Below are 12,154 nucleotides of genomic sequence, written 5' to 3'. Positions count from 1 at the left end.
GTATCCGCCCGTACATGTGTGTGCACCGGCGTGCGTGTGGACTTGCGTTGCTAACCCCATTGAATGGAACGTATACAAGCATCCGCTCTCACTCGGCCAGAGCTTCTCGCTTTTTCAGGTTTTTACCCCGCCAAACAACGGGGTGAAAACACAAAGGATTTCCCGCCGTTTCAAGCTGCACGGGGTATCATTAAACAAAAATGAAAGACAAGGCCTAATTAATAGTGTTGTCGCTATCTATATGTACATACATATATATTCTATAGGTATAATATATACGTATATTATATTACATGAAAGCTACAAACTATACGAAATTATAGATACATAGACGCATATACCAGTCACGGTTGGAATCGTGCGCGATGCAAGTCCGAGTCCATAAATAATAGCATGACTACAAATATTCGTTTAATAAATAAAACACGATTGCACCGATAATCGGAGCCGAATCGTAATTAATCAACGTTATCAACGCGCCTACCTAACCCGCCTGCTCTCCCCTGTAACTCGAGAGGCCGGAATTAAAAAAACCATCTCCGCTTAACTTATCAGACCAGCGATGAAATGAAAAAGTATCGTGATCGCGTGCGTGTGAATTCCTCGTAGTAGGTGGTCTCTAGCCGATTATGAATATTATTCACCGAAAATTCGTCTGAATCGAGTGGAGAAACGAGACGGATATACGCGTTTGCCAGACGAGTTACGCGGTAATTAACAAATATGCAATAACTATGATTAGAGTAACAGTATCGCAAATAGAATATTTTCATTTGACAGGTATGTAATCTATTGGAACGGAACGGACAAGAGAGATGGATCTGTTCCGCGACAAAGAGCTCGGTTTGCAAAATGAGGATCGAAAATCAAAGCCCACTTAATAACGCGCTGATGAAATCATTCGCGTTCCCACATTCGAGCATCGAAAATGTCAGACGCTGAGGGTCATCAACGGTAATGTATTTTTGATTAAGTGGCCGGAATGATGGTAATAAATAATAAAACGGAGCACTTGTTTACAGGCAACCGCAATTGAAATTCGATATCCGCGCGAGCGCAGACAAGTATTAGCGAAAAATTAAACAGACAGCGGCGTTTGTGCCTCCAACCAGACAATATACGAACACGGTAAATACGGTATTGCAAAGAACCGATCCATCACAGAGTGCTACAGAGACGTTAAAAATTAACCAAAAATCGTCCGACATCCGATTCGATGCCTAGAATATATTAATAAATTATTAAAAAAAAAAAATTCCTCGATAATTTACATTTTCAACGTCAATTCTGCCGAATAAAAGTTCCAAGTTCGGCACTTAAACGAGAACGATGATTCACACGATGCGCCTACCAGGAAACTTCGTCGAAAGTTGTGGTACGGGGAGCGAGGTGTTCGGTTCAACGGCCTTGAAACGAAAAAGGGGATGAAAGTAACGCGTGTGTGTCCACAGGCCAAGGCACGATCTCAAGGGGTTGCGGGAGAAAATTCGGTGACAGTATCTCAATATACCCCGGAGACATTTCCTAACGCACGCGAGAAATCCGCACAAGGGATGGTGGTTGCATCGCAAAGGACCCGAATCTCGACGTGGTCCCTCCGATTCCTGGCACCTTTCTGAAATAATCCTCTCGCGGACGACGATACGTGGTGTGCTAGTTGGTTTGCACGAAAGGGAGCAAGAATCACACAGGAATGTGTGCTGGTGCGTGTGCCGGCCCGGGAGAGAGAAGAGGGTGAAACTTACATATGACAAATTCAACGCGCTCCTTCCTGTCCTTCCTTCCTTCCTGCCGGCACTGACACCTATGGCCCAGGGCCACGCTGGGTATTATTATTTTCATTCCTTCCCACATGTCTGTCTGTCTGTCTGTCTCCTCTGTCTGACTGTCTGGCTGTACCTTCTCACACCATCAAGCACCACGGAACTCTTTTCGGATGTTTTTTGCCCACCCACCTCACCCAATGGCTCTAACCACCTTCCACCCAGCAACCTCTTTCCACGTACGCGCTCATACTTCTTTTCTTTTCTTTCTTTTTTTTTTTGTACGGAACACGTGACTGAGGATCCTCGAGGACATTGGGACTGCTTTTGTCCGACGAAAAGATTCTTCCTCCTACGGGACACGTTCTCTCTGTTTCGGACAACCATCCCTACACCAGTAACTTTTTATCATTTTGAAGTAGAAAAGAATCCGTATCTACCAAGACCAGTTTATTCTTAGATATTTTACCTCGAAAAAAGGGAGAAAGTATTTTTCCAAAGTCTATACGTACTTGGCGCCGTGGCAACGGACGGCAATTAAAAGAGGATAAAACGAAGCACCTGGCGAGAGCAGGGCGCACAACCCCTTGAGGACTTAATAAGAAGGGGTAATAATAACCAATTTTATCGAACGTCAGTCAGTTTCTTTGATATAGCGGCCACGGCCGCACGAATACGTGGTAAGCGCACATTAATTTCCCGGGCAAATAACCAGGATTCATAAGCGGGGGTTGTGATCCCGTGTGTACTCCAGCCCGTAGAATACCGTACGTGTCCAGAAAATACGGTCTCCCGTCTCCGTGCAAAATAATGCCATCAATATAAAAAAGGCGACCCACCGCGACGCGGTAATAGAAACCGATTTGTCAGGAAGCTTTTACATTTCGACGCAGTGAGTTTCACATCTGATAGCCCGTTTTATCCCGCGGGACCCTGTCCCGTGTACTCTTTCCCTTCCACCTTCTCCACCACTACTAGCCAGGTCGTTTCTCTACCAGCCAGCCCAGGGAATCACACCGAACCGCCACCCACCCCCTTTTCAACCCCCATCTGACGACGTGAACTCACCGCTTCTCTGTGTCCGAGTCACCCCTCGTTGGCTGGCCGATTCCTCGTCTTCCTCGCTTATAAAGCCGAGTAGATAGGAAATCTTGTAAAATGGCCCGGCGAAAGACAAATATTACCGGGGATCACTGACAGTGAGATCCGATTTATTTTGCGGGATTCTAGCTACCTTCCGCGACGACACATACCGAGGGGATACCTTTCGATAGCCTTTCCTTGTACACGCGATATATATTTCCGCCTGTGAATTCTTACGTTTTGTACATCGACGAAATTTCTCGAATCTCTGCAACGATAGACCGGAAATCGTTGGATAATTACGAAAATTGTTTGTCTTGAACAAGGGAGTATAATGAAAACAGAAATGTCGAACAGACACAATGGCGATGGCCAGCCCCGAAATGGAGAATGGGAAAAACGCTGTAATTACACGGTACGAATCGCGCGCGTTCGAGCCGTTTAAAAACTTACAGCTCGTCCATTCGTGGAACGGTATTCGCGGCAGGGCGCTGCGGAGAATGGCGCAAAAGCTTCACGGGGAAGGAGAGGGGGTGGGCGACTGTTAATTGAAAACTACCGAAAAGCACAATTGCACGAGAATTATTTCTATTCATTAGCCGGGTGGTCGGTCGGTCGGTCGGTCGGTCGAACCAGCCGCCGAAAAACTTTTCCTCGACCAGGCGATTTTTTTCCTCTTCTGTTCCCACCCTCTCCCGCCTCCTCGCACCCGCTCCTCCTCTGGCTGGTTCCTCTTCGCTCACCAAACCACCCCCTTCATAACTACCCCTGCTTCGGCCCACCAGCCGCACCCCTCCTATCCGCTGGTCGCGCGTGGCGTAATTATGTAACATAAATACAATCCCTCTCGCGACGTAATTTTTGCGGTATAAGCTCAAAAGCCTGGGTAGCCCCAACCCGGCTGGCCACACGGCGTACTCTTCTCTCCTCGGCTGAGAGGAGAGAGCTTTTTCAGGAACGCTTTCGCAAATCAATTTATGGCGTAACGCGGACGTTCTCATTGTCCACGGGGTAGTAGCCGACGGTCGCCTCGTGGCTAAACCTTTTGTAACACCGGCAGCCATTGTTGTGACAGAAAATTATATCGTAATGCTTATTTACGACGAAAATCCTGAGCCGGCCTTTGTTGCCGCTTGTCAACCGTTCAATGCAAATGTCCTACTAATGGGGAAATTTTTTTCGAATCGTAGAACGTACAGGTATATTATGTTATAGGGAGAATAGGGTGTACGATAAAAATACTCACGACAGTACGAATGATCAGGTTCGATGACCTATCCTCATCAAAATTTAAATAGGTATATGCATGCCTGGGTATTCACCCTCGCCACGGTACGGACAAGAGGTATCGATGAAATCGAAGAAGCTTGAAAGATGCTTCCGGGAATTCCGGCGGGAGTATTTTCGTCAGTCAATGAATTTACAGCCCCTCTTTAACTGAGTTCACCCTTAACCGCTTAACGTGAACTGCTTCACGGCACGTGAGAAAAAAAGCTAACTGGTTCGCCGTGGTCGCGGTGGTAGGGGGAGGGCGTGTAAGCGGTCTTGAGGGGTGAATTAGCGCGAAATAAGTGCGGAAGAGCTTCAACACCCTGGGGGTGGCCCAACGATAGAACGAGCAACACAAGTTCGCGGGCTTTCTGTACGTGCACGTAGACGGTAGCCTGGTGTGAGCCCCATAAGAACATCGTAAGGGTGTGAGGGCGGCCTGAGTCGAATGAGACGATACCTACTACCGTTAGGGTGGCTACGGTGTTCCGAGTGGGAGCGAGAGGGCGGAAAACGACGTAACGCGTATAAAGTAAATTGCCGCGAAATCTGCGCGAGCTTCCAGAACAGCGTGGATAAGCGAAACAAATAAAATAAGAGCGAAAGACGAGTCGGCGCGGAGATAACGGGGGAAGAGGTCAGAAAGGGTACCTCGAAGGTAATGTGATTTAAGAGTAGAAAGATAATGCGTTTCGAATATGGCCAAGAAATCGAATCTCCTCCCTTTTCGATAAAGTATCTTTCCTCTAATTCTACGAGTCTGATGATGTCGTAAAATACTACATGGATATTTTGACGATAAGCTTTCGTGAAACTTGATAGACCCTTTTCTACGTACTACGCTAAATTTCGTTCCTCTTTCTGGCGCGCTATCTGGCTTCTATCGACGATAATCATAGTACACCGGGAAACAGTAATAGGAACAATCGCGTTATGATACAGTCGTTTTTCGCAAAACGGTCTGACATTTTCCTCTATTCAGTCCCCAAGCCGAGCATGAAAAAGTACACATCGTGCGTTACCGTGGTGTACGGTGTAACGCTCACCATTGCCACCGTCTGCTCTCTCTTTTTCTCACGCCATCCCCTAGTTTCCTGGCGTATCGTCGCCACACGCAGACCATTACAATTTCAGTTACATTTTAATTAGCAGAGAATACTAATGTTTCGCGAGTGGCGGTCGCCAGCAAGTAGCCAATGAGCGGCCAAGTTGACTCCTGCAACTCGAGCCCGTTCCAGAACCCGACCACTCGACCGCGCGCGCCCTCCGCCGCGCTCCTGTTCCCACTATTACGGCTCGGCAACCCCGTGAAACCGACATGCATTTCACACCCCATATTCGCCACTTTATACGCGGAGCGGCTGGCCTGGCGCAAAAACGAACGGAAGAAAGAAAACACGCGCGCGGGGGTGAGAACAAAACGAAAGCAACGTGCTGTGTTCCTCATTTATGTTATTAGCTCCCACTTTGGCGCCGAGTGTTCTTCACAGTAAAAAGTAAAAAAAAAAAGAGAAAAAAGAAAAAGCGAGCAAAAAGAAAGGAACGCAACACCGTTGGAAATAAACTACGCTGTTACGCGCGCGTTTTCCGCGTTTTCTGGCCTCTCGCTTTTCGCAATTAACGCGCTCGTTGGAATGCACACGGGAGAGCAGGGATTTCTGCAGATTGTTTCTGTAGCTTCGATCGTGGAAATTTTGTTGTTGGTGCGAAAGATTAAGTGAAAGATCTTGATATACGCAGGGAGGTAGAGAAGTTGGATAATTGGAAATTGGGGGGTGAGATAGAGTGAGGTCAGAGGAATATTCGAATAATATAATACTTCCTAAGTCATAAACTTCCCTTGCTTCTTAGCTGGACGAAATTCCGAAAGTTTCGTATCGACGGTCGTACAACAAATGCGATTATCGATGTCTCGCATCGTTCATCCCCTAAAACGACGGGGAGTAAAGCGCGCGGTCGACCCCACGCGCTCGTTCAACCCTCTCTCTTCGTCTCTGTCGGGCTAACGTACTTTGTTTTGGAACTTGTCCAGAAATAATGTCGCGCGGGTTAAGCTCGATAGATATAAGATATCAATAAAAAAAAGACGAGTTTAGAAAGAAAAAAAAAGAAAAAACAATTATTGTACTTCGCGGACGATAAGTATCGTTCAACTCACATTAACAAGCCATGTCACTCTGTCTCAGAAGCCTGGGAAGTATACACCACTGACCTGAAGCAAACAGAAACCATATTATGTTATAAACAATAAATAATGAGGAAAAAAAATTAAACAGACGCGAACTAATTATCGAACTAATTTAAATATGTAATTTAACAACAAAAATAGAAGCTTTATTGATCCTTTCGAGCGTGGTAGTATTATAACTTTCCAAACTACCACCTGATACGTAATTATGAACAAGACGACAGTAAGGAGTCTCAGTTGTAATTCTGTCTTTCGATCGAAATAGAAGGTAGAGTAGTGATTAACGTTGTATGAAGACATAAGTAACACCACTCACAAGGCAACCCTTCCCACTGCTTTGACTTATATGAATACCTATGCATCACCGTGACGTATCGCTATTTTTTTTATGAATCATTTAAAGACCATCAAGGGTGTACCGTTCCGAACCTTTCGGTGTCTATCATCTAAACTTGAATCCTGTCAGACAAAGACAATGTGGCTACGATTTAGGGTGCCTCCACTCGTCGAAGACCATTCTGACGTATCCTTCGACTGGACGCGAGCTCGCCAATGAGGCGGCGGTGCCGTTAATTAACGAACTCGAAAAGTAACGTACTGAAAGTACAACTCGACGAAGCATTGAGGGGTTCCGGGGGACTAGTCGAGGAGGAAGGGAATGAACGAGTCGAGCGCAGGACGGAAGCGCGCGCGTATAAAGGGTCGGTGTCTGGCCAGACGGGCAGAAATGAAGCAGCAAGGGTTTTGTTTGTCCGGCTGTCCACCCCTTTCCTTCCCCCAGTTCACCCCCGCGGGCTGGAGCCCTCGCTGTATGAACCTCGCGGTCCCCTTCAACCCCTTCTGTTCCACCTCTAACTCCATCCTCCGGCACCGCTTCGTCTCTCCTCGCCTCTCTGCTTTTCTACCTCCTATCCGGGCCTTCCCCTTAGCCCCCCTTCCGATCTACCCATCCTATGTTACATCCTTCTTACACCCTGAACCTCCTCCCCTATTGCCGTGTTACAATGCACGTGTGTACACTGTTTGCCCACATTCTCTCGCATATATCTTGGCGAGCTATAATATTGATTACTTCGAACGAATTTCAACAAGCCTCGTATTACTCGTATAGCGTGAGCCGAGACCGTCGCTACAACGTTCCTACGATTCTCTCTGTCGATCGACACATCGTTCCTCCCTTTTACAAACCCGTAGCAGCCCTTTTGCATCGAAATGAAATGCTCCTTCCTGTTCCGCGTTCTGTAAACCAGCGTTCTTTAGCCCGCTGGCCTATCTTTACTCTTCTAACAAGCGACGCAATGCAGACTTTTCACTTGCGCCTCGTTCAAATTAGCCCCTTCATACAGACTCTCTTCCTGCAATTTGGTTCCACCGGTTCTACCGGCGCTACTTTCCGGTTTCGTAACCAGTGTACCAAGGGTCAATGATTAAAACCACGACTACTGAATATATCTCTGTGCGAGAGCCGCTCTGGTTGGAACCTTTCGTTTTCCCTTCAATTTTCCACGAAGATTGAAATAAACTTTATCGTTTGTCCACAATGTACCGAGCAGGACGTTACGTACGTTCCGTGCGCAGTCAATTTTTCGAGTCCTTTCCAAGAGAAGCCGCGTGTTCCGGCTAATAATTGGCGAATGAAAAATGCAACAATACCGGAGAGAGAAAGCCAGTTGTAACTCACTGCTGTGGCAATATTCAGCTAAAAGACTCGTCATTCCGCCCCAGTAAACGGCCACACGACTGAAATTGCGTCACGACCATCCCGCCAACGTTTAATTTCATTCGCGATCTTTCCACCCTTGTCCGCCCCCTTTTCCACCCCCGGTTTCAACGTTGCTCTCCTCTCTCTGATTCGCATCACCGCCAACACCGTATGTCGCGAATCGAAGTACAAAGAAGCAATAGTAGAAATAAGATAATTGCTATTACAATTGCAATTTCACCCAGGACGATGAAGCCGCGGGAGAGCGAGAGAGAAAGAGACAGATCCGGAGACGAAAAGAGAGAAAGTCAGAGATGGGACGGCGATGGTGGTAACTGCCACAGAGAGTTCAACTACAAAGTACGTTAATGTCGTGCTCACACCCCCTTCCCATGCACCCTCAGCGTCGCGCCAATGCCGCAGAGAGTTTGTTGTCGAAGCTTCGGGGATTACACAAATGAGGTTGTTCAGCGAGAGAAATGTACATCCCGCTACAAAGCTGCTCGCGTTCAGCCACGTACGGAATTAAAAAAGAGGGAGGGTAGAGAACGAAAGGTGAAAAAGTTCTGCTCCGCTATCGCTCGTATCGCGGACAATATTTTCTTTGCTGAAAGCCCTGTGCCGCGTAGAATGGGATTTCCATCGACCCGCTTCCGTTTAAACCCTTCAAGAACGGAACCCGCTTTTATCGAGACCCTTCTTCCGTCAATATTGTCCTGTACATGTTTTTACACGCATCTTTCGAGGAAATCACCCTTTCAGCCTATGCATGATGTATCAGTGATTGTCTATTGAACGACCGATGGAATATTTTACATCTATAGAAATAACCATTTATTCTTCCGAGTATAAAATATAAAATAATCTACACGTTGCAACGACTTGACTTCGATTAATCGACTAGAATACGTGTGCGCGTACGTATTCGATACGTTTCATAGAAACGAGAAGGCGAGGTACACGAAGAGAGAAACCAAAGAGGAGACAGTCAGCCCCTGTACTAAGCATACCGTAGGGGTTAGGGATAGTAATTGTATACGTACTAAGAGAATGGGGGCAAGGTAAACAAAACTATGTAAGATTGCCCCATTAATATACATATCTCTTGGTTCAGTTGGGCCGTGAGAGAGCCGACCGACCCTCTCGTCGTGCTTCTACCGTTGTGCCTGTTAACGTGGAGGGGGGTGGGGGAGGGGTGAGTAGTCTTGGCCTTAGACTCTGGGGTTAGGCTTGTTCGAGAGCAAGCAGGGTACACAATGGATATTGAGACCATAATTTACGGCTGATTGTTAGCTCCGCGATCTATGGATTCCTCCATCTTAGGTTACCTCCACCTTCTATTCGACCACTTTCCGACAACTCCCTCATCCCCGAATTGTGTCGAATTTGTATTAGATCTGTAATAAGTACCGAGAGAATATGCGTATACCGAGCACTCTGAGTAGAAGACTACGACAACAAAGTAATCTCGTGAAAGATTTCCATGCGAGTAATGCTTATTCCCTAACGAGCTGTGCTTCGTTTCTTGCATCCAAGGATCAGCGGTCAAATCGCTGGAAGCAAAGATTTTACGACGCTTGGACGACGTTGAGAAATCGTTCGTAAATCTCTAAACGACTTCGAAGGAAGTTTCAAACTATAATTTCCTAGATAAAATTTCAGGTGGAATAATGGAAACGATGGAGAAGTGGAAAGAGGAGGGATTGATTACGCGTGAAAACGAGGATAAGTTTGTTTACGAACGGTATCGTTAATTGACCAAAACTCGAGTGGAACTGTACCGTACGAGGTCACCCACTCTCTGCTTATCCGACTGGCTTCGCAACAAGAACCCCGGTTATAAATTAATTACGAGGGTCAAATTCACAACTGGGTCCCATTCCACCAGACGATTTTGGAAGGGGGCGAATGTCTTACTAGTTCGCCGCTGGCTCAAGGGACCGAGTAAAGGAGGAGATGATGTTTGGCCTTCCTTACAAGGGACCAACTAACCATCCGACCGACCAACCTGCCACTTACCGAAGGATAATAACGTAGTAATCCTACCATGAGACACGGATGAAGTCCTTAATAACCCTATAAGCCCAAGATATATGTTGCATATCAATATACCAGAGACAACTGCTGTAGCTACATTATATTCCCGAGAAGCCTCCGACCAATTAACCTATCGTACAGTTGTATAGCTATAAAATCGATTATATGAAACACGAAATATATTAATTTGTACTTTATAGTTAATACGATATTTCCAATCTTACATACATTTATCATTTTTTAAAGATTACTTCTACAATTACATTAACTGTAACGTCAATTAAAATACGAAATTTCGACTTTTATCTTATAATTGATAATAATTAATACGCCTATGAATTGTAGTTGATACAACATTTTTTCAGTGTTACATATTTTAAATAATCTTTCGAGAAAGCTGTTATAATTATGTGATATTCGTTCGGAGCTATAAACTATTAAACTATTAAACAGTTATAAGGTTACAAGATCGACTTAAATACGAAATTCCAATTTATAATTTGTAGTTGATACGACATTTTCAATGTTACATATTTTGAATGATCTTCCGGTTTATCGAGTGTAATAATAATAGCAAACGCTTGTTTGTCTTCATGACTTGTAATAAAATATTCCAGTTGAATATTAAATATGTATGTATCGTATTGCTTGGTACGCGCACTCATAAACGGGCGCATCGCAGAATTCCAATTTCGGATCGATCTTCGGTAATTTTCCAAAATTTTCAAAAACCCAACGCGAATTTCAATAAAGCCCTAGTAATTAATTTGTAATTATATCACGAATGCCGGCAAATTCGTGTTACGTTGCATAGCGCGATAGGAATGCAACCGAGCTCAACAAGCGCCAATACGAAGTGCGTGATTTAGAGAGACGCATAAACGATATTCCGATATGGTTTCAATGCGATACTTTCATACCAGCAATCGAATCGACGAGCGAATTGACAAGTAACATCGCTCTCGAGTCTCACAGCTGGCCACACTTTTCCCACAATATTCGCCAATTGATTTTATTAATTTCCCCGAATGATCACAAAAAAGAGAGAGAACATCATTCAAGAATTATTCACACATTAACGATATGAATTACAATAGAATATCGATGATCAGAATTAATAGAATTTATCGATTATCAAAGAATTTAGGGATCGTGACCAACATGGTAAAAAAGATTGAAAAAGGAAAGAATCGTGACATTTCTATTAATTTATCATTTGTGTTTCTATTTATAAAATAGTAGAAAATATATTACAAATATTACGATTAAAAGTAGTAAAAAATTGTCAAATAAATTATTCGAACAATATGCGTGATTAATTTTGACGATCAAAGTTTCAGTGTGTTTCTATCAATTTAGATAGATCATCCCCAAATCATACAGAAAAATAGAAGAACGCATTTGTGGCCAGATTTGCGTTCTCTCACTGTGTATTCGTAACTTATTCTCTACCATACAATGTTTTCTTCTGACTCGCTCGCATGCACAAAATACGAGACACATCCGTGTCAGTGGTTTCGTGCAAACAGTAGATTAAACAACGAATAAAATCAAAACAGCGAATAAACAGCGGTTGCGTCGTGCACTGATGCAACTTTAAATATAGAAACTTTATATTGAGAGAGATACGAGGCTATCGTGGTGGCAGGTATTGGACTTAACGACATCGACATTTTATCCGCAGGACAGTCTTCACGCCCCCGTCTGCCAGGGCAAAAAACAACTATCACACTGCGCAGCGGACGGTGTTATGAGCTGTTTTCCTAACCGATGGGAGACAGGTGGCGGCGAAAGTGGACTTTAACAAATGGTCACTGCTAGCTAGCATGAGACGTGCCTACTTGAGATGCGGCACCAGGATCTATGCCTCCCATTTCTCATCGGCGCACTGCGGGCAAACAATACCCTAAACCAGCTATGTAAGAACTGTCGAGCACGAGTGAAGGACTTCGGGGCAAGTTGATCAAAGTCAAGGTACTTCCGCAGACCCTTGCCAAAACGTTCACGCCAATAACGCGTACAAGATGCGACTCGAACTTGTTCGCAGTTAGTTCTAGTCTTTGGAAGACGTGGATTCATTGGGAAATTCTCTGTTTGGTTAAACTTTAATAA

The 12,154-nt window shown here is 44.9% G+C and overlaps 1 protein-coding gene across 15 annotated transcripts in view; it reads right to left on the bottom strand.

The window, feature by feature from the left end:
• Positions 1-12,154, bottom strand: part of FoxP (forkhead box transcription factor P) — a 216,703-nt gene that overhangs the window by 153,200 nt on the left and 51,349 nt on the right. For 2 of the 15 annotated variants that reach the window (XM_076622585.1, XM_033327045.2), the window contains exon 2: positions 6,274-6,327. The exons of the other annotated variants lie outside the window; for them this stretch is intronic. The gene's annotated coding sequence lies outside the window, so the exon portion shown is untranslated. The remainder of the gene's footprint in view (positions 1-6,273; positions 6,328-12,154) is intronic. 15 annotated transcript variants of the gene reach the window in all.

Source organism: Bombus vancouverensis, chromosome 11 (assembly GCF_051014615.1).
Source record: "Bombus vancouverensis nearcticus chromosome 11, iyBomVanc1_principal, whole genome shotgun sequence".
NCBI lineage: Eukaryota > Metazoa > Arthropoda > Insecta > Hymenoptera > Apidae > Bombus > Bombus vancouverensis.
The sequence above is the reverse complement of the archived record's forward strand: the minus strand, read 5'-3'. Positions and strand labels throughout refer to the sequence as shown.